The sequence below is a fragment of the Moschus berezovskii genome, chromosome 6 (genome assembly GCF_049115385.1).
Source record: "Moschus berezovskii isolate FMDL1 chromosome 6, NW_MosBer_1.0, whole genome shotgun sequence".
Lineage (NCBI taxonomy): Eukaryota > Metazoa > Chordata > Mammalia > Artiodactyla > Moschidae > Moschus > Moschus berezovskii.
The window spans coordinates 59,876,185-59,900,251 of NC_142465.1; positions in this window are offsets into that span (position 1 = coordinate 59,876,185).

The window sequence follows — 24,067 nt, forward strand, 5'->3', positions numbered from 1 at the left end:
CAGGGAAGCCCTCAGACTTCCAAATCAGGTTGACCTTGCTGTCCCTTTACACAAAGCCAGAAACTGTGGCCTCCGTGAAGCTTTCCATCTTCAACCCTTTAGAGGGAAGGGTCTCCTAGAAGCTAGAGTTGCTTGTGGATGCTGTAGCCAAGTTGGATGGAGAAGGAAATCTGAATTTCTTCTTCCCAAGCAGTTTCCAGGAGTCCCACAGTGCCCTCTCTGCTAGCTTTGCTCTATAAGGCTGCCTACAGCTACTTAACTGCCCATGTCCATTTGACTCTGGATGAGGATGAGGACAGTAAGGACTTCTATTTGTGTCCCATGAAAAACATTATATAATGAAATGAACTCTACAAGTGGAATTGCCATAATTCTAGTCCTGGCTCTGCCCCAAACAGCTTCATGACCTTAAACTATCCCTTTAACTCGGCTTTATTTTCCTCTTTTCACCTCTAAAATCAGGCACACTAGATAATCTCTAAAGCCCCTATAGCTGTAGGATTTTTAAGATGCTATATAACCCTGAACCGACTGTAAGGGACCCTTAAAACTTGCCCAAATGGAGTCTATTCAGAGAGAATTCAGCCTGTGACTATCAACTGTCTGGAGTACAGAAGCAATGGCCTTTGTCTTAGAGAAAGGGGTTAATGGGTCATCCAGTCTGAAGTTGCTTTATATCAAACAGGTTCAAAAATTGTAGAGAAGGAAAAAAAAAGAGCTTGCATAGTCCTTTTAGATCTACTGCTGGCGAGGGGTTTCTTGCAAAGAAAAAGAAATTACTTACTTTTCTTAGCAATAATTTCTACACCTCAAGCTATATTTTAACATGAACCTCTAGGCTCCTGGCAGAGGAAATATATGACAGTATATTGGAGGAGTTTAAATGTCAGATTTATTCAATGTTTTCAAAGCAATAGCTTCAATAAAAAGGGGGGAAGACATCCAAGGACTACATTTGGGAACAAAGATTAAAGGCTGTTTGTCGTGAGAAGAAGGTGGGGGAGGAGAATGACAATATGATTTGGGAATTGAAAATCGTATGAAAATGTGGACATTTTAATTTCAATAACATAAAATAAAAATTTCAAACTCTCCTTGATACATTGTGAAAGGTCTTTAATTTTAATCCTATTTCAAGAGAACAGGATTAAAAGTATTGAATTTTGGTTTGTGAGATACATTCCTCAAATTCCGTCCCTGAGAAAAGAATAACTGTAGTAAGCACAGGTATTTGGCCCTAAACATTGTAAAGAAACCTTTGAGGGCATGTTCATGGGCCCCTTTGATCAGTGATATATTGAAGATTATATTTCTCAGGTGCTATTTCAAGAGTTTTATCACTTCTGTTCAAACTCATTTAAAATGAAGAAGAGAGAAATCAAATTCAAAAACAAGTCTTTGGGTTTTGTAATTTATGGAGTCCAGTAAATGACTTCTTACAAATGGATTTATAATGCTTTTTTCCAAAAAGGATATTAACAATTCCTTAGTTTGGAATGTGTGTGTGGAGGGGGTTGTGCAAAGAAGTGGCAAAAAGCAGGAAGGGGTCATTCTTATCTTTATCCGGGTAGGAGAACTATGTTTAAACAGCATACCTATCACTCCAGTAGCCTCTGCAAGGCATGGTAGTGTCCAAGATTGAAGGACAACCTGCTATGGAAGTACAGGGGCAATGGCAGGTAAGTTTCATTCTACTGATGCCAGCCTGTTGGGCTTTGTAGCACACTTAAAAGCTTGAATTTCTAGAAACACATTCAAAAAGGTTTAGAAACTCAAGACAGCTTTCAAAAATCTATCAGCAATGACAAGACAGTTGTTACAGTCTAACGGTGAAAGCATCTGTGAGTTACCCTATCACTCACTTGGTGGACTTCCCTAGTCGTAACTGAGATGGTAAAGTATCTGCCTGCAATGAGGGAGACCCAAGTCCGATCCATGGGTTGGGAAGATTCCCTGGAGAAGGAAATGGCAATTCACTTCAGCAATTTTGCCTGGAGAATCCCAGGAACAGAGGAGCCTGGTGACTAGCATACACTTCGTGGACCATCAGCAAGCACTGCACTGAGGTCTCATGTGACTAGAACTCTTTATTTTGCCTTGACCTCCCTCTTATGTACTCAAGAGGCTGAGTTCTCCTCTTGCATGTTCCAATAAACAACTCCTCCAGATTTGGCCCTGGCTAGCCTGCATGCTGAGCCTTCTACTTGTAACCCCACTGAGATGTACCCTCTTCTACAGATGTATACATGAACTTCTCAATCCCACATTCATTCAACAGGCCTTACTGTGGCAGTGTGTATAATCACTGGTAACCAAAGTAAATTTTACACCTTGATCAAAATTAATTCGTAGAAAGACTTTGTGCGTGCCTGCTAAGTTGCTTCTTTCTTGTCAAACTCTTTGCAACACTATGGAGTGTAGCCTGCCAGGCTCCTCTGTCCATGGGATTCTCCAGGCAAGAATACTGGAGTGGGTTGCTATGCCCTCCTCCACAGGATCTACCCCATCAAGGGATCGAGCCTGTATCTCTTACGTTTCCTGCACTGAAAGGCAGGTTCTTTACCACTAGCACCACATGCCTGGGAATTCTGATAGGTAATCACTGAGGGATTAAATCAAGCAAGCAAACAACAACAAAAATCTGATAATTCAATAGACTTACAGATTCAATGATTAAAGATTCTAGGGTGCTTGATTTTTATGTGATGATTTTTAACTAAGACACACACAAACATATTTTGCCACATATAATCCTTTTCCGACCCATCATGATTTAAGTCATATTTAAATGTTAAAATGTCATGATATTTATGTCCCATGCATATTTGGTTTAGCTACTCTGTTCTGAAGCAATTTTCATGATTATTTTCCCTTTCAGAGCTTTCATAATAATTTTATATTCATCTTCTGAGATACTGCATTGTGTTTCCTTTCAGCTTACTAAATGACTTGGACATCACAGTCAGTTGGGCACATTTGCCCTTTGTGGGTTTCAGGGTTGGGGAGGCAGGGGATTGTTAAGGAACTGGATAGATTATATGGTATGGTATTTTAGTGCTCATTTGTATCTGTATAGCAGACAGAAGCTTATATGTCACCCAATGTAGCCCCACTTAGGCTGTCAACACTGGTGCTCACTAGCAGATTGATTGTAAGTTATTGCTAGAGGAGCATGTGCCTGCCAGACACACAGCAGCTCTTCCCAGTCTTGACTTTCCCTCTCACAGCCAGAGTCTGGCACAGAGGGCTGGACTTCCAGTTGGTACTTTTGATCCACTGGGCCACCATTGTCATTTGACATGTGTCATTGGAACACACTTGACATTTACAGAATGTCTGCTCTGTATTCACAATTGTATCAAATATCAGGAGTTGAATTGATGCGTGACCAGTACTCAGAGATATAGACCATCTCAATGGAGACCTCCCTGGAGTGTCAAAGCTTGCAAACAGAAACACATTTGGAAGCTGAGAATGGTTTATGGATTAAGTGCACGAAATACATGCAAAGTTCAGCAGAAAGAACACAGCCATGTATCTGAACTAGAGAATTGGAGAGCAACCCATGAGTTTCAAGGGAAGGGAGCTTGACCTCAACAGGCGTACCCAGCTTAATGTAAAACTTGGATCCACAGTTAGCACCCAACTCAAGAGTTTCATAGTTTTGTATCAAGCCAAATATTTCTTTATTTGACTGGTTGTTGAATAAACATATCAAAATTGTGCAGACTGGTATTTTCTGACAATGAAGGAAAGAAATTAAGCCTTTCTTATCATCCTTAGAAAAAGAGGAGAGAATATTCCTTTGTTCCTTTTTATTATTATAAAGAGATACACTTTTGTTAAAAATCAAAAATCCAAAAAGAAGGATATAAAAACTACCTGCCATCCTTATCATTCGAATAGACTCTGTAAATAGTTTGGTTAATATCCTTCTAGTGTCTTTTCAATATACATGTATGTCATTAACTTGAAATATATATATTAATAATATAAAGTATAAAAATATACAACATGCTTTTATTTTTCCATAAAAACACATGGTTTTAATCTTTCCGTGACATTCGTCTTCCACTGCTTAATTTTTAATGGCACATGATATTCCAGTACAATCCTACTGTAATTTACTTAACCTCATGCATTTATGTTACATCCAACTGTTTTGTTACTACAAGCAATGGTGTAATGAACATTAAGAGTCATGGTCCTTGAAACTGAGTCCACTTTTAATATTTCCAAGCATTTTTTCTGCCCTTGCATCCATTTTAAATTATCCATGCACCTACCTATTTGCCAAACATCTAGTTTTCCTTTTTATCTGGAACTGTACTGAAGCCCTAACACAAATTGACAGGAAATAGTCAAAGAGCTGCCATGTAGAAGAGGATTTATAATGGTTCAATGTTTTCTCTAGAACAGAACCTGGACCAAGGGTGAGAAATTACAGGGCAACAGATGTCTATCCACTCAACATGCAAACTTTGAAACAGTGGAATAAGCAAAGCTGTAGAGTGAGGAGTTCACCGCCCTAGGATTCAAGCAGAGGCTGGAAAGATATCTGTCTGAGGTAGGAGATAGATGGGCCCCTGGTTCAGACAGCTGGTGTTTGTCAAGTGGAGTAAAATTGAAGGTTTTCTCTCACCCAGACACTTCAAGGAAAAACTGAGCTCTACTGAAGTAAAGAGATAAGATGACCACTCCTGAGATCAAGGAAGATTTCCCTTTCTGCACATGTGCAGGAAGGCTTCTTGACAGTCAAAAAGGGAAGGGGTGCCATGCCATAATGACTATGGACATACCCCCACAGTTCAGACAGTAAAGAATCCACCTGCAATGTGGGAGATCTGGTCTCAATCCCTGGGTTGGGAAGATCCCCTGGAGGAGAGCATGGCAACCTACTGCAGGAGTCTTGCCTGGAGAATCCCCAGAGACAGAGGAGCCTGGGGGGACTACAGTCCATGAGGTCGCAAAGAGTTAGCCATGACTGAGCAACTAAGCACAGCACATACCCCCACAGGCCTCTGCTGTGGAATCCATCTTAGCAAAAAGTTGAGCACACATCTTGGGGAGGCTCCTGTGGCCAATCAGGTGTGAAAAAAAAAAAAAAAAGATAATTGGCCAATTGTAAACAAAGACCAGGAAGGACTATCCTATATAAATGATTTAAATCACCTCTTCACCGAGTTCCTCAGGCAGTACTCAAGCACTGCTCTCTGGGTGTGCGTCTCCGTCTACCGTCTGATTTATTGTCTCTTCTTCATTAGAGAGGATGCTCGTACCCTTTCTCTCTGGGTATGTATTTCTGCCTTGTCTCTGTCTTAAATAAACTATTTCTCTCTACGCTCTCCCACACGTTATGCTATGTCTCGAATAACAAACTTTGTACCTGTTTTTACAGTTTTTGCCCTCTGAAGCATTCTTGCTTTCAAATGAGGGAAAGAGCCATGGTCATGTTGCTTCCAACCACTAGCCCCTGGTGGTCTGGTGTCTAGGATTCCATTTTTGTCCAGGCTACCCAGGTTCATTTCTTGGCCAGGGAACTAAGATCTTTCTTCAGGACTGCTCACTTTTCTCCCTCTGAGATCATGTCCAAGGTGTTTTAGAAGAGATTCTTGTTTTGGCTGGGGAATAGATTTGATTAGACTTTCTCAAGCTTTTTGTTTTTCAGGTGGAAGCTTACCTGCAGATTTGTGTGAACGCTGTGTAAACGATAACAACATTTTATTAGCATAAATGTGATTTAGTACATTCAACTTTTGTCACCTACTTATTGGGAAGCCATTCATGAGAAAATTTGAAAACTGGTGGTCCCCAATATATTTAAAACTTAAGTATCTGGCATATTTGAGGAGAGCTTTATTTTTAGTGATTTACAAATTTATATAGTCCAAAAAATTGTTTTGAATCAAACAGAGTTCTTGAACTATCTCCGTAACTTTATGGTTTTTGTGGGAAGCAGATTGAAAACTAGAGCACTAGACTGTCCTTAAGAACCTTTCTAGTTCTAGGAATCCAAATCTCTGCAAAACTTGGAAAGGATTATATCTGTAGGAGCCAGATTCTTGATTTAAATGTTGCTATATTCTATTCAGTGACGCATCTATTGACAAAGAGTGCAGCAATTGTAGAGTATATGTGGAGTATTATCAGTCAGATTGAGGCAGGATTTGAACTTGAGATCCAGAAAAACATGGAGAGAGTTCACATTGGTTCTCAAAAGAGTTTAGGCTAACAAGTGTGGGATGGGAGAGTGAGTCAGCCAGCAGGGATCAAAGCTTAAGACAACAAAAGTTGAAATCTAATTCATGGATATTTATATCAGGAAAAGGCATCAGCAAGGAAGAAAGTAGCTTATTATATGGTAAATTTCATACAAAATGGGAAGTCTTTCTCTTTTTCCTGCCAAAAGCAGGTCATACTCCCAAACATTGGGCATTCCTGAGCTCAAAATTGTAGGCTAGTAAAAGGTTCTGTTTTTGATGGCATGAAGATGCAGAGGCAGAGCAGAACATCTCTGACACAAATAGTTTGTGGATGGACAGCTAACTATGCTTAGAAATGGTGTTTGTTGGTCTGGTAAAGTTTTTAAGGACTCTGGGCTTATGAGCACACGGTACGCTCTGGAGTGAGGAAGTCTAACATGATGATGTGAGGAGAAACTTTCAGAAAATTAATTTCTCTTCCATCCTGAAGCAGAGAATGAGTGAATCAATATGGAGTCATAGTGGTATTTTCAGGGCAGCCCAGGCTCAGCCCTTGGTTTTCTACCCAACAAAAGGAAGACGATGAAGAAGGCGTGTTTGTTTTTTAGGACACTGGTGGTCCTCTATCTAGTGGCTTTGTTACCAAAGAAAATTTGAGTCTTCTCACTGAAGGCACAGCAAAGCCAGTCTACTGACACCAACTGTGGTGAAGAAAAGTATAGCATTTACTGTAGGGCCCAACAAGGAGAATAGGAGGCTCATGCTCAAAAGATCTGAGCTCCCCAGAGGTTTTGGGGAAAGGGGTTTGTTTGTTTGTTTGTTTGTTTGTTTTGGCTTAAACAACATATTTATTTCTTAAACAACTCTGGTGGCTGAGAAGTTCAAGATCTAGGTGCTAGCTGATTTGGTTCCTGGTGAGCACCCTCTTAATGACTTGAAGATAGTTGCCTTTTCACTACATCCTTTCATGGCAGAGAGAGTGGCTCTGGTCTCTCTTCTTATAAGGACAGTAATCCCATTGTGGGGGTCCCACTGTCATGACTTCATTTAAACCTAGTTATCTCCCAAAAACCCTTCCTTCAAATATCATCATATTGGATACTGGGACTTCAGTATTTGAATCTGAGAGGACACAAACATTTAGTCCATAACAATATACATCATGTTATATATATATATATATACACACACACTTATATATAGGCTTCCCTGGTAGCTCAACTGATAAAGAATCCACCTGCAATGCAGGAGACCCCAGTTCAATTCCTGGGTTAGGAAGATTCCCTGGAGAAGGGACAGGCTACCAAGTACAGTATTCTTGGGCTTCCCTAGTGGCTCAGAGATAAGAATCCACCTGTAATGTGGGAGACCTGGATTTGATCCCGGTGATGGGAAGATACCCTGGAGGAGGGCATGGCAAACCACTCAGTATTCCCCATGGTCAGAAGAGCCTGGTGGGTTCCAGTCCATTGGGTCACAAAGAGTCGGACACAACTGAGCAACTAAGCACAGCATACTGAAATATAGATAATGTATATAGATATCCCCCACTTTTCAAAAGCTCACTTTACATCACTTTGCTTTTATGAAAGACCTACATCAGTACCTGTTTTCACTAACCAAAAGAAATCTGAAGGTGCAAAAAAAAGGTGAGAAATGAAAATAGCATTCAGCATTTGTTTTGCAACAGAGTCCTTATAGAGGCAACATGTACTCTGGGCAGCCAGGATGGTACCACCAAGATGGGAAAGAGTTTTTCAAGGTTGATTTGGGGAGACAAGAATTGTTCCAGGGTGTGTGACCCACTCGTGGACATGTTCCTGATTGGCTGGTGGTGAGGGAACACGGTGGTAGTTCAGGAGTCAACACTATCAGCTTTCTCGTTGCAGGCAGTCTGGGGGCTCTGTGCTGGTAGTGAGTATGCTGTCTCCTCCACCTGGTGGGGGTTTTGTTGTTTAGTCACTCAGCTATGTCCAGCTATTGGTGACCCCACGGACTATAACCCCCCAGGCCCCTTTGTCCATGGGATTCCCCAAGCAAGAATATTGGAGTGGGTTGCCATTTCCTTCTCCAGGGGACACTCCTGACCCAGGAATTGAACCCAGGTCTCCTGTTTAGCAGGTGAATTCCTTACCATTGAGCCACCTGGGAAGCCCAGGTCGGGGGTTTAGTATCTGCAAAACAACTTATGAATATATGTCAGACATAGTTTTACCTTTGAAACAGAACTGAGGGTCCTTCTGACTGATTTATTAAGTTATGGCTACTTTCCTACGTGACTGTCCTCTGTTCCTGCAGTTTTTACTTCCCCACATATTGACTGATAGGCCCCGTTCTTTGTTCCACATGCAGGACCTAGGAGAGTACAGTGTATCTCCAAAACCTCTTTTCTCAGCCAATAATAAGCGGGGACACAGAAGAATATGTAGCCAGGAAAGCCCCTACATGTTTCTGCTTGGTTTCAACTTATCTATATAAATAATACCCTCAGAAGTCATTTCAGAATCAAAAACTGCTATTTATATGCTTAGATATGACTTCATAGTTATGTAATTACTTTTATTTTGAAGGGAACATATTTATTCATTAAGTAATCATTCATTGCAGCCATGAAATTAAAAGACGTTTACTCCTTGGAAGGAAAGTTATAACCAACCTAGATAGCATATTAAAAAGCAGAGACACTACTTTGTCCACAAAGGTCCATCTAGTCAAGGCTATGGTTTTTCCAGTGGTCATGTATGGATGTGAGAGTTGGACTGTGAAGAAAGCTGATTGCCGAAGAATTGATACTTTTGAACTGTGGTGTTGGAGACGACTTTTGAGAGTCCCTTGGACTGCAAGGAGATCCAACCAGTCCATCCTAAAGGAGATCAGTCCTGGGTGTTCATTGGAAGAACTGATGTTGAAGCTGAAACTCCAATAATTTGGCCACCTGATGTGAAGAGATGACTCATTGGAAAAGACCCTGATGCTGGGAAAGATTGAGGGCAGGAGGAGAAGGGGACGACAGAGGATGAGATGGTTGGATGGCATCACCAACTCAATGGACATGGGTTTGGGTGTACTCCGGGAGTTGGTGATGGACAGGGAGGCCTAGCGTGCTGCGGTTCATGGGGTCTCAAAGAGTCGGACATTGCTGAGCAACTGAACGGAACTGAATCATTCACTGATTAGCTATTTTTAGATCTCCCTAACACAAGAGAAGACTCTGCACATGGACATCACCAGATGGTCAACACCGAAATCAGATTGATTATATTCTTTGCAGCCAAAGATGGAGAAGCTCTATACAGTTAGCAAAAACAAGACCAGGAGCTAACTGTGGCTCAGATCATGAACTCCTTATTGCCAAATTCAGACTTAAATTGAAGAAAGTAGGGAAAACCACTAGACCATTCAGGTATGACCTAAATCAAATCCCTTATGATTATACAGTGGAAGTGAGGAATAGATATAAGGGACTAGATCTGATAGATAGAGTGCCTGATGAACACTGGACGGAGGTTCGTCACATTGTACAGGAGACAGGGACCAAGACCATCCCCATGGAAAATAAATGCAAAAAAGCAAAATGGCTGTCTGAGGAGGCCTTACAAATAGCTGTGAAAAGAAGAGAAGCGAAAAGCAAAGCAGAAAAGGAAAGATATAGGCATCTGAATGCAGAGTTCCAAAGAATAGCAAGGAGAGATAAGAAAGCCTTCCTCAATGATCAATGCAAACAAATAGAGGAAAACAACAGAATAGGAAAAACAAGAGATCTCTTCAAGAAAATTAGAGATTCCAAGGGAACATTTCATGCAAAGATGGGCTCGATAAAGGACAGAAATGGTAGGGACCTAACAGAAGCAGAAGATATTAAGAAGAGGTGGCAAGAATACACAGAAGAACTGTACAAAAAAGATCTTCACGACCAAGATAGTCACGATAACGTGATCACTGACCTAGAGCCAGACATCTTGGAATGTGAAGTCAAGTGGGCCTTAGAAAGCATCACTACGAACAAAGATAGTGGTGGTGATGGAATTCCAGGTGAGCTATTTCAAATCTTGAAAGATGATGCTGTGAAAGTGCTGCACTCAATATGCCAGCAAATTTGGAAAACTCAGCAGTGGCCACAGGACTGGAAAAGGTCAGTCTTCACTCCAATCCCAAAGAAAGGGAATGCCAAAGAATGCTCAAACTACCGCACAATTGCACTCATCTCACACGCTAGTAAAGTCATGCTCAAAATTCTCCAAGCCAGGCTCCAGCAATATGTGAACCATGAACTCCCAGATGTTCAAGCAGGTTTTAGAAAAGGCAGAGGCACCAGAGATCAAATTGCCAACATCCGCTGGATCATGGAGAAAACAAGAGAGTTTCAGAAAAAACATCTATTTCTACTTCATTGACTATGCCAAAGCCTTTGACTGTGTGGATCACAATAAACTGTGGAACATTCTGAAAGAGATGGGAATCCCAGACCACCTGACCTGCCTCTTGAGAAACCTGTATGCAGGTCAGGAAGCAACAGTCAGAACTGTACATGGAACAACCGACTGGTTCCAAATAGGAAAAGGAGTATGTCAAGGCTGTATATTGTCACCTTGCTTATTCAACTTCTACGCAAAGTACATCATGAGGAATGCTGGGCTGGAAGAAGCACAAGCTGGAATCAAGATTGATGGGAGAAATATCAATAACCTCAGATATGCAGATGACACCACCCTTATGGCAGAAAGTGAAGAGGAACTCAAAAGCCTCTTGATGAAAGTGAAAGAGGAGAGTGAAAAGGTTGGCTTGAAGCTCAACATTCAGAAAACAAATATCATGGCATCTGGTCCCATCACTTCATGGGAAATAGATGGGGAAGCAGTGGAAACAGTGTCAGACTTTATTTTTTTGGGCTCCAAAATCACTGCAGATGCTGATTGCAGCCATGAAATTAAAAGACGCTTACTCCTTGGAAGGAAAGTTATGACCAACCTTGATAATATATTAAAAAGCAGAGACATTACTTTGCCAACCAAGGTCCATCTAGTCAAGACAATGGTTTTTCCCATGGTCATGTATGGATGTGAGAGTTGGACTGTGAAGAAAGCTGATCGCTGAAGAATTGATGCTTTTGAACTGTGGTGTTGGAGAAGACTCTTGAGAGTCCCTTGTACCGCAAGGAGATCCAACCAGTCCATTCTAAGGGAGATCGATCCTGAGTGTTCATTGGAAGGACTGATGCTAAAGCTGAAACTGCAATACTTGGCCACCTCATGAGGCGAGTTGACTCACTGGAAAAGACTCTGATGCTGGGAAAGGTTGGGGGCGGGAGGAGACGGGGACGACCGAGAATGAGATGGCTGGATGGCATCACCGACTCTGTGGACATGAGTTTGAGTGAACTCCGGGAGTTGGTGATGGACAGGGAGGCCTGGCGTGCTGTGATTCATGGGGTCGCGGAGAGTCGGACATGACTGAGCGACCGAACTGAACTGAACTGATGCTAAATACTGCTAGGTAAATAAGTAAATGACTTCTGTGTTAAGGAAATTATAATGTTGCTAAGAAACACACAATATATACTTTCAAGCAGTAGTCTAATGCTATGTGTTTTACAGATTCTTTCCATGCGCTATCTCATTTGTTCCTCAGCATTTCACAGATTTCCAGCTGAAAGAGATCCAGAGATTACCTCCCCCACTGGGGTATAAGTGAACTAAGATGAGACTGACTTGCTTAGACAATTAATATTGGAACCAAAATCCTCTGACCCAAGAGCAATTCACAGACTACATTCACTCTTCCTGAGCAAATAGATATGCCAGTGCTTCTTTTACTTTGTAATATACATTTAATTTTCAGTTTGTCTAGTTCAATTCCAAACTTGTCAAATAGCTTGAACTACTTTTCACATATTTGAGGTTTGGCTTGATATAAATCATACTTATGAAGAACATTTTATTTTAATTTATATATATTTTAAGGAAGAATTAAAACATATGCTTCTGATTTATTTACAATTAACTCAACCTTTTATTTTTCAATAGTCATTTGATGCTTAGATACTTCATTGTGACTTCAAAATAGTTTCTCCTAAAAGTTGAAAACATAGTTCATTAAGATTAAATAAATTACCTCTAAAAAATCATTCTGTGTGCCTCAAAACTAGTTTACTTTATTGGATTCCAAACTTAACAGACATTTCTCATTTTTACTAAGGCAAACTTATTCTTCATTTAAAATCTTTTCCAACTCTTTACATGCTATTCAGACAGTGATTCTATTTTACATTTTCTCAGAATCCTTTAGAATATGTATATCATAGTTATTAAAATGGATTTGTCGTCAAAAAGGAAAGAAAGAGGAAAAAACACTGGTTTTCTTTTTCAAGAAAAGGTAATAAGAAGACTTTTAAATGAATACCTCTTTTCACCATTCAGACATGAGTGAACTTGGCATTAAACCCATTCTTAATTCAACCCATCTGTTCAGTGCCCACTGTTTTATTTTTAGTGCCACCATTTAAACCACCTGAAATACTTCATAGTGAAAATTAACAAAGAACACAACATTCCTAATATAATAAGCATATATTATATATTCCCAATACTATATACATATATATATATTCACCAATGAACCATCTTCTCTGATATGGTATGTTTATCTTGTGTCTCTTAATAGCAACTACACTTTCTGAAAAAAATTCTACAATTTTTATGTCAAAGAAGTTTAACCACTAATCAAGTGGTCTATTCAGTGTGGCATCTGAGTGTAAATCATTCGTTTAATGTAGTGTCAAATAAATAGACTGAATGTTAGCAACTACTAGCAAAAAAAAAAAAATAGAAGACAGAGGCATACTTTATCAACGTATCAAAATGTAAAAGGCAACGAAGACAAACAACCTCTGTATATTTACTAAAATTCTGTAGATGGGTTTGTCTGCAGTGGCAAGCTGTTTGTTGAAGTTCAGACTTTGTTACTATCTTCACACCTCCTGACATCCTACAGCAGTACAGTGACATGGAGGCAGCCTGGGACAGCAACCAGCAAGCCTTGATGGTCTGCACCCAAGCTTCCTCTGCTGACCCTCCTCTTTCCAAAACAGCCCTGGAAGTTTCTCAAAAAGACCTAATTGTACCTCTTTGGGCTACAGTTTCAAGCTCTGTGCACCAAAGTTTCAGAACCAGAGTTTCCTGTTTCAACAGCAATTCCTGATATTTATTTTTAAAGCCAAAAATCAGAAGTTCCTCATACTCTAAAACTTTTTACTTTACATGAGCTGAACATCAAAGGTACATAACCAGGTAGCTTTCATTTTATGAGATCCTGCAGTTTCAGCTTCTGGGGTAATATGTTTTGTATAGGATTTTTTTCTTAGTCTTTTCATTTCTAATAAGAATCTAAAAGCACTGGTAGGGATGGAGAGGGTAAAAATATGTGCAGGTAAGTGCATTATCCAATGTTTTTCTAGTGTTAAGCATATTTTTAAATATAATTATTGGAGTATATGTGTCTCTTTCAATTCTGTTTTCCTCGGTGTTTATGCCCAAGAGTGCGATTACTGGGTCATATGGCAGTTCTATTTCCAGTTTTTTAAAGAGGGCTGGTGCACTGGGATGACCCAGAGGGATGATATGGGGAAGAAAGTGGGAGGGGGGTTCAAGATGGGGAACAAATGTACACCCGGGGCAGAGTCATGTCATGGTATGGCAAAACAAATACAATGTTGTAAAGTAATTAGCCTCCAATTAAAATAAATCAATTAATAAAAAATAAATAAATATAATTATTGCTATTATATGAGGCAGGATAATCTAGTAGAGATGACAAAGTTTTCATAGCTGCAAGTGACCTCAAAAAGCACATAGCTGAATTCCTTGGTGCACAGAAGCACCCTTGCAATGGTAAACAACATCCCTGAGCAACAGCCATCAGCAGAACTAATCCTCAGCTTCTATATCCATTATCTGTTCTCTCTGCCCCACAACCTGGACTGGGAGTCAGAATGTGGTCTTTAGCTTTCCACCAACCGTGTGACCTTTCTGGGACTCAGTTTCCCCACCCCTGAAGCAGCGGTGGTTAGACCGGACGTCCTTTCCAATATTAACATTCAATGTGTTCTAGACAGAAAGTTGCATATTTTTAAGTTAAAGCATACACATTTATTTTGAAAAATGTAGAATTCTATATTTTATCTTCTAATCCTTCTTGAATGATTGGTTTCATTGTTCAGTGTGATAATGTGTGTGAAGACCTAAAAATACCTGATACTCCATACACGGTAGCTCTTAATGTTCTCATTTTTCTCCTAGAAAGCAGGAATATGTTCGCTCCTTTGTGACAAAGTCTTCTCTGCAAATTCCTACAGGACTTGGGCTCACCTCGCTCCCTAGTCATGTTCTCCAAACTGAAAATGCAAACCAAGCAGGAGAGGCTTGAACAAAGGAAGCCACGGAGCTGTGGAGGCACTGGAAGGGGTGAATCTGAGAAGGTATTAGACATAGAAAGAAATCTCATAATAAATAGCAAAAAAGGAAATACTTAAAGATAAGTCTTTTAATAGTCAATTACTCAGATTAATGAAAGAGGTCAAACGAATTTCTGAGGATTTCCTAGTAACTTCCAATCACCCAAGGGATAGAAAACATTAAGCATTCAATTAGCAGTGCCCAGGGACACCCAGGGAAGGCCTGATACAACTCTGAGGATTCTCTATGTTTAATTAGACCTCACTCCAGGGCTTAGAGCAGCTAATATGCAGCTAATGTTCCCATCTTGCCTGTCATGTATGTAGAATGTGCACTGAAAGGCAACCCTTGGGATTGCTTTTTAATTCCTGCTGGTTTTCCAAATGCTTGGATGCTGTAGCTGTAGATGTGACATATACCAATTTATCCAACTAGTTGCTCCAAGTTTTCCAATTAAGCTGAATCCCAAGTGAGTTTTTCTCCCACAGCCCATTATGAAACAAACACTGCCACATCATGCGCTAAGGTATTTTCAATCCACAGATGGCCTATCAATCAAAGGAGAGAGCGGGTGACTTCTAATTTTGAATACCCAGGAGTCCAGCTGGGTTAGAGAAATGGTCCCTGCGGCAAGATCCTATCCATGGCCAAGTTTCCGACCCACCAGGGTACCGGTGACTGCTCAGAAGCAAAAATCAGCTAAATTAAGCTCCGGTATCCTCGGGAAATGAAGGCACCTGCAAAAAGAAGTTCTTGGGGAACAGGGTACTCAGGCCAGGATCCAGCCCCAAGGTTAATACGCCATCTCAAGGCTCCGTGAAATTGTTTCCGTGCTCAGAGGGAAAAAGGAGAAATGAGGCAATGATTCTGGCTACTATGTTTGTTCTCCCTTACAGTTATGCAGAGCCCTTTCTCTTCCTGAACTCCTGGAACAGTTTTTAGCTTGAGACATTTTGGGCTAATGAACTGTGTAGTAGCCTTCTGGGAGTTAATCTTGAGTTTAACTGGCAGACTGGCAGAACAATCTGAAGCTAGTGACCCTTCTGTATTTTCAATTTCTTTATCAAGAAATGGGGATAACTAGCCTTGATTCTCCATCTCATGGTGGCCTATGTGATTAAGTAATTAATGTGAGTCAAGTTCATTGAAACCAGAAAGAACCTATAGATGCTGAGAAGTATTATTATAGCAAACCCCAGTGGCTTGTCTGGTTAATTTCCTTGCTAAGCCAGACAAAAGGAGAAATTGAATTGGATTTGTAGGATGGGTATGACTGTTTTGAGTCAGCTGTGCCATGGTGACTTCAGATTGCTTATACTACTTGCCAGAGTGATCTTTCCCTAAAGACAAGAAGGATTTAAATTAAATTGCATTCTTTCATCCTTTGACTATGGAAAAGACCTAATACTTTTTCCTAATCCCCGATTTTATTTGACACCTTTCTTGAGAATTTATTCAGTACCCACATACCAAATATATGTAATGAGAGATGGAAAACCTTCACTTTGTTAAACAAGCTTCTCTATTCAGTCTATTACTGGTAAGTGTCATGCCCCAAGAAGGGCCTCCCTGATGGAGGCTCAGGGTAAAGAATTATCTGAAATGCAGGAGACCCAGGTTTGATCCCTAGGTCAGTAAGATCCCCTGGAGAAGGGAATGGCAATCCACTCCAGTATTCTTGTTTGGAAAATCCCATGGACAGAGGAGCCTGGCGGGCTATAGTCCATGAGGCTGCAAAGGGTCAGACATGATTTAGCAACTGAGCACACAAGCACCCACACATGCCCTAAGATTGACACCAAGGTGAAAAAGATACAACCGTGCTTTATGGGAAGTCACAGTCTAGCTGGGTAGCTGAACCCATACATAGACAGTGAGAATGCAAGGAATGCATGAGTGGTATCACCTAAACACAAACAGCCTCCAAGCGTGAACTTCCTAAAATAAAGACACACTCTAACCCAGGAGAGGGAAGAAACTGCATGTAGTAAGAAAGGCAGCCCTTGGAAAAGACCCTGATGCTGGGAAAGATTGAGGGCAAGAAGAGAAGGGGCAACAAAGGATGAGATGGTTGGATGCCGTCAGCATCACTGACTCCCAGAGTTTGAACAAGCTCCAAGAGATAGTGAAGGACAGGGAAGCCTGGTGTGCTGCAGTCCTTGGGGTCGCCAAGAGTCAGACACCAGTTAGGGACTAAACAATGAACAACAGTAACAAGAAAGACACTATGCTGGTGGCGGAAGTGCGATCTCTATGATCAGGACCAGCACGCAGTGATATTGGTTCAGATTATCTGCTTTCATCAGGAGCACCTTGGAAACTAGAGCCCAGCTGGGCAGCCAAAGATCAGAGTGCTGTTTCCAGAGGTGATATTTTCTCAGAGTCCTGCACACAGATTCTTTATATAACAAGGAGGTTAATGCTGTGATAAAACTATTAGCAAAACAAAGACCAACACTTTAATTTAGATTCCACATATGTGATATATGTGGAATCTAAAAAACATAACACACTAGTGAATATGACATAAAAGGAGGAGACTCTTCACAGAGGACAAATCTAGTGGCTATCAGTGGGGAGAGAGAGGTGGGGGGAGGCCACATAGAGGTGTGGCTTAAGAGAGACAAATAATTATGGATAAAATAAGCTACAAGGATATATTGTACAATAAGGGGAACATAGCCAATTTTATAAGTGGCATATAAACAAAAAATTCCAAATAACCATATTGTATATCTGTTATATAACAACTATGTTAAATTTTTTAAAAAACTCAAAAAATTCTTCAAAAATAAAGACACAGCCATGCTCTTCCTAGGCTTCCCCCATGACTCAGGTGTGAAAAATCTTCCTGCAATGCAGAAGACCCAGATTCAATCCCTGAGTCAGGAAGATCTCCTGGGGAGAAGCAAATGGCAATCCACTCCAGTATTCTTACCTGGGAAATCCCATGGACAGAGGAGCCTGGAGGGCTACAGTCCGTGGAGTCGCAAAAGAGTTGGACATGACTGAGAGACTAAACGACAAAAGCAAGAACATGCTCCTCCCATCTAAACCATGGTCTTCAGGATAATGCACAAACCTTTATATGGTTTAAGGCAACTTCATAATCTGGCTCCGGGTGAGCATCCAGCACCATCTTGACCTACTCTCACCTCACACCCAACAGTCAAGTGACCCTCATCATTCAGTTCCAGTTTGCAAATCCACTGAGCTGTCTGTCACCTCCCTGGCACGAGGTATTCCCTTAGCCAGAAAAACATTTCCCCCAGTGTTCCCTCCTTCACCTCCCCCCAACTCCTCCCCCTTTGTCTAGTTTCTGCCTCAGTCCCAATGTCTATATGGGATATCCCAATGGGCATATTTCAGTTTACAGTCACATCCTCCAGGAACCTTCCCTGATGGCTTCAGTTCATTGTCATGTGACTCTTTACGAACTTGAATTTCTCCATTCTTAGCCATTATGGTGCAGTATTATGATGCCTGTCCTCTTGTATTTTGCACTAGGCTGTTAGCTCAAGGGTGGCAGCATATGTTGCTGACCCAGCACCAGCATAGCAAGTGCACAAAAAGATTATGTGAGTGGATGAATGAGTGAGTATATAGTTGAGGAGTCTACACAGAGCTGCAAAGTGCATCACGTAGCTACAAGAATATTAACCCCATTCTGTTTCATTTCTCCAAGACTATTTTCATCGCAGCTAAATTATGTGTGGGGTTTGTCTCTGGAGCTCAGATGGTAAAAGAATCTTCCTGCAATGTGGGAGACTGGGCTTCAATCCCTGAGTCAGAAAGATCCCCTGGAGAAAGAAATGTCAACCCACTCCAATATTCTTGCCTGGAGAATTCCATGGAGAGAGGAGCCTGGTGGACTACAGTCCATGGTATCACAGAGAGTCAGACATGACTGAGTGACTAACAAATTATGTCTAAAGCTAGGATCTATAGCTAAGATCACTTTCTTGTACATCTCCTTAACAACTATATATTGTTTACACAATAATGGGTTTCTAGTTTTTATGCAATGCTATTGTAACAAAAATACCAACCTCAAGTGACATTAAACTCTTAGTGTACTTTTAATTATAACCTTAATTTGAGTTTCTGTATAATTCATATCATTCATAAAGGGGAAACAGATTTATTGGCATGTTTTATACAATATCCAAATCGAATAAGATGTTTTTTTAAAAATTTTAATGCACGCTGTCAATTTTCATTTTCTCTGAAAATCCATTTTGACATTGATCCAAACCCATTCTGTAAAAATAGTATTTTACTGCATATAATTATGTACTTCATGTTGCTCTACAGCTGTTCTCTGGTACTTTCATCAATCAATCAACCACACTTATTGAGTGCCTGCTAGGGGATTGCTCAGCACTAAGATGGGAGCTAAGGGGGGGGAAGAGAGAAAAAGTGTAATTAATCTGCTTCCTGGCCTCAGGCAGTGTGGAATCTAGTTAAGCAGTTGACTGACAAGCACAAACTGATTTTAAAATTCAAAATAATTATGGAACAGGTGTAAATCTCTATCCACAAGCTTAGGGAAAAATAAAATGTAGTTTTCTTTATTTCCTTCCTGCTCCAAGTGTGACTTGAGAATCCACAGCACCAGCAACCATGAGAAATGTGTTTAAAATACAGATTCTCAAAGAAATTATACTCCAATAGAAAAAAAGAAAAGAAATATAATGGACCCAAATTAGGAACTTAACATTTTCTAGTAGTACCAATAAAAGTTGGAATAAAATAAGAAAAATGAAATTTAAACATATTTTCCTTATATAGAGTATTATAATTTCTGCATATATTCATAATACAATTATTAATGAGAAAAATTAATAAATTCAAATTCTCAGGCCTGGTTCTGGAACTACTGAATCAGAATCTGCATTTTAACTGGGCCCCCAGGTTATCTGGATGCTGAGAGAGTCAATTCCTAGGCAGGTTGATAAGTCTGGGGGTCCTCAAGGAGAGAGAGATCTGGAATTCTCAACGAGGAGGAAAGGACAAACTTTTTTTTTCCTTCTACATTCCTTAGGATTATATAACAATAATGTATCCTGTTTGAGGACAGTTTCTGGAAAAATCTTTCTGGCTAATCCTGTAATCTTAAATTGTAAATTATGGGAGTGGGTCTAGTAAGATCTTTACAACCTTCAGACATTCTTTTGATTCATTGTAATAACTAATTAAAAAGTATATAACTCCATTGCTAACACTAGCGAGGGGGTACTCTTTCTGCCCCCTTCTTATGTCTATGTCAGAAGCTTTCTCTATCTCTTTTATACTTTAATAAAACTTTATTACACCAAAGCTCTGATCGATCAAGCCTCATCTCTGGCCCCAGATTGAATTCTCCAGAGGCCAAGAATCCCAGCGTCTTTGTGGTTCAGCAACAACCTTTCAATGCATAGTAAAGCTTTTGAAGCACTGGTCTGGTAGATTATTTTTCAAAGGAGTCCACAAATGATCTGCATTAGATCACCATGGGGCACTAGTTAAAAATTCATGTTCAGCCAAGACCTATAAAATCATAATTTCTGAGTATCAAACCCAAGAATATCCAGTTATAAAAAGCCTTTCAGGTGAGACATATACTATCTAACATTTGAAAATCTTTGCCACACTGCCTAGAAATGAGGGAGTTTTATCTAATTATGGAATTAAAATAGCTTTTCAATAAAACCATACAAATCTGTCTAAACATTGAAAGATGCACTTATACATTTTGATGGAGAAGAAAAGATTTATCTGATATGTGTTAGATTGATCACAAAAATACAAAACGCTTACATTTCCAAAATATTTTAGAATTATAGTTCAACTAAGTTCAACAAACCTTTGTTTAGCATCTGCTATGGATAAATATTGCATCACTGCTAGAATAATTAACTGAATGTGTATTTATTAATTTTCTATTGTGTGTCAGGGATTGCATTGGAAGAACAGCAATGTAATATGATATGGATTCATTCATCAAGGAAAACCAGTGAAGGAACATTGTGGAGTTACAGTTTTGCTTAGAAGTATGTGTGTGCATGCGTGTGTGCTCAGTCACTCAGTCGTGTCCAACTCCTTGAGACTCCATGGACTATAGCCTGCCAGGCTCCTTTCTCCATGGGATTTCCAGGCAAGAATTCTGAAGTGAGTTGCCATTTCCTTCTCCAGGGGATCTCCGAAACCCAGGGACCAAACCGAAGTCTCCTGTGTCTCCTGCATTTCAGGCAGATTCTTCACTGCTGAGCCTTCATGGAAGCCCTTGCTCAGAAGTATCTCACCTTAAAAAGGAGAGTAGAAAGAAACTTATTTGTGAGAATCTCCTAAAGAATATGGTTAATGACTATTTTACCTTAGTAGAAGTAATTATCATATGGAATATGTTTTTATAGTTCAAATGTATCAGATTAGGTGAAATTTCATTCTTATCATTGAGACTAGAACAAAAATATTTCAGCTTTTGTTATTAGTTATCTTTGTTACATAATTATATCAAGCAGAATAAGCTGTTATTCTGCAGTAACAAACAACTCCAAAATCTTTGTGGTTTAAAAACAAGTTTATTTTTGTTCATGCTTTATGTGAATTTATTTGACCGAAAGGGCCCTTTGTGGTAGTCACTCAGGGATTGGGGCTGATGAAGGCTTCATCTTGACACAGGCTTCCCTGATTAAAGATCAGGAAAAAGAAGATATAATGGACAAACATGCTGACTCTCAAAGCTTCTGCCAGGAGGTGATGCATGTCACTGCAGCTCTCTTTTTAGATTGCTGCCCAAGCTCAACAGAATGGGGATGTATTGGGTTGGCCAAAAAGTTCACTTGGGTTTTTTCATAACATCATACAGAAAAATCCGAATGAATTTCTTGGTCAACTCAGTATCGGCCTTTTGCCTGGGGAGGCACCAAATATTCATATAGTCTATCATAGTAAACAGATAAAACATTCAATAGAATGATAACTAAGTCAAACAGACTTAAGCTCCAGGTTCAAATAGTCAGATCTATAGTCTATCCAGAAGCAGGGTAAGGGGTTCTGAGACCACGAGGGTCCAATAATAGAGCTACAAGTGCTCATTTGGCTCCTTATGATCAGTTAAGGGCCATGGGGCTGTGACAAGAAAGCTTCAAGTTCTTTAAGAAGATATACTTGGTCTTTTTCTCCAAAAGCCTCTTCCCAAAGTAATAGTCATAAAGTTCCTCCCGTCGATATGTATCATTAAAAATGGAGAGAAGGAGGGTAACAATGATGGAACAAATGACGTAAGGAGATGAGCAAAAAAAGTGAGGGAAGGAAAGGGAAAAGTGAGAAGACAGGAATATGTAAATAGGAAGAGTTGATCTACTGAGAAGGAAAGTTGTGGAAGTGGATTAAGACATTAGCAAATTGGCATTTCCGATGGGCAATAGTGATGTAGAGGCGTTTAGTACGGCACAAGTGCTCTTCATAATCTGAGGACCAAGTGGCAGGACAGACCAGGGGTCTGTTACAGATTCCTTTATCTTCTCTCTGAGATCCTGGTGGGACAAATTGTCCTTGGTGTGGAATCAGTGTGACACAAATGAGGGCCAAGGTGAACAGTGCTTTTCAGAAATGTGCATACTGCTGCTTCTAACTTCACCCAGACACCCATAAATATATTGGTGAATCAACTATGTGAGGGTTCTGTGATGTTGAATTTTGAGCTGGAGGGGAAGGGGTTTGAAGACAACTGCATGGAGGTGAATTCCCTAAAGACATTGTTGGTTGCTGAGTATGCTTCTGGTGATGAAGAACACCATTTGTATTGATAAAATTTGTAGATTACTTTTAGGGTTGTTTTCTTTTTTCTCTCCTAATCACCTCACCTTAGGACAGTGTAAAATGGGTAGAGAATTAATGTATGAGAACTTTATGTACTATTTTAAAGAAAGTGCTGCTGTCTTGTAGTTCCCCTTTTAATGCTGATTTAAATAGGGTCAGTGTCATTCCATAACCCTACAAGAGGCCCCTAACACTTCTTAGGTACACAAATCCCATGAGAAGAAAGGGTGAGAGGGAAACAGACTATCATAAAGGTATTATAGAAACCCCAAGGCAAGAACTGTGATTGCCAAAAAAATTTTTTTCTCATCTTCAACTCTGGAATCTGCATAAAACTAATCCCACAATTTATGATGCATTTATGTCTCATTTACACTTAATTTATCAAAACCACATTTTCCAGATAATGCTAAGATAACAGATGGATGACAGGCTTCTTTATTAAGCCAGTTTAAGAGGTAATTCTTGAAAGTGAAAAAAACAGACTTTACCTAAACTTACTAGAATTTGTTCTTGAGTTGGATTCAACTCTTGAGTATTTCACAGTTTGGAGGATTTCAAACATGAAACAACCTGCTCTCCAATCTAATTATCAAGCTAAACTTTCACTGACGAGGTATATTTCATTTATCAGACACTTATGTCATCAAGGGTTTTAACCAACTCTATATTGGGCAAGACCTGGCTACCTTCCAATTTATAATGTGCCATCTGATCACTTTGGAGCCACGGGGCCAGCAATTATCCAAGTCATCTATACTGACACAATAAAAACAGATTAGCCATCTAAAACAAATGGATTTACAATTAGGTCATTAAGAAGATGGCTGCCCTTCTAACCCCTTTTCTCCATCTCTGTCAGAAAGAAGGCCAAATAGGTCTGCTCATTCCCCACTATATTTCCCCTAACCCCTAAGGTATTTGGTGAGTGAAAAACCTATAAACTTTTCCTACTGCTTTTTATCTTCTGCCATTCTCCTCCATCCTGCCGCAGGTCATTTAAATAAATGTTTGCTGCTTGAATTCATTTGTCCTGGTGGCAGTGATTAATGTACCTGCTTGGTTTAATTTTATATGCATTTTATATCACCCATTGTGCATTTTCAGACTTATTAAGTAAGTGCTCAATCTTTTCACATAGTCAGTAAGCATTTTATTTATACAATGTTTGTGTGTATATATCTGATTCTAAAAAGCATTTTCTTTTCCTTTGAAAATATAAATACCTGCAGCCTTAACCACCTAGGGTCATGTTTGTTTTCTAATGCACATGCTACAATGCAAAGTGAAGACAAAGCTCTGAAGTTAATAATCAGCTTCATTCATTTAAAACAAAACGGCTTCAAATTTAACTTCTTATTGACAACACTTTAAGTAGATTTCCTAATCACTTACCCAGAAGCAAATATCTACACTTTTCTTAACAAGTGACTTTGGGTTAAAAGACTTTATAATATGATTTATAGGCAGGATTTTTACATGATTTTTATAAATTCAGTTTCATTAATGTGAAAAGTCCCATTTTGATTTTGTGTGCATGCTTGGTCACTTCAGTCATGTCCAACTGTTTGAAACCCTCTGGACTGTAGCCTTTCAGGCTCCTCTGTC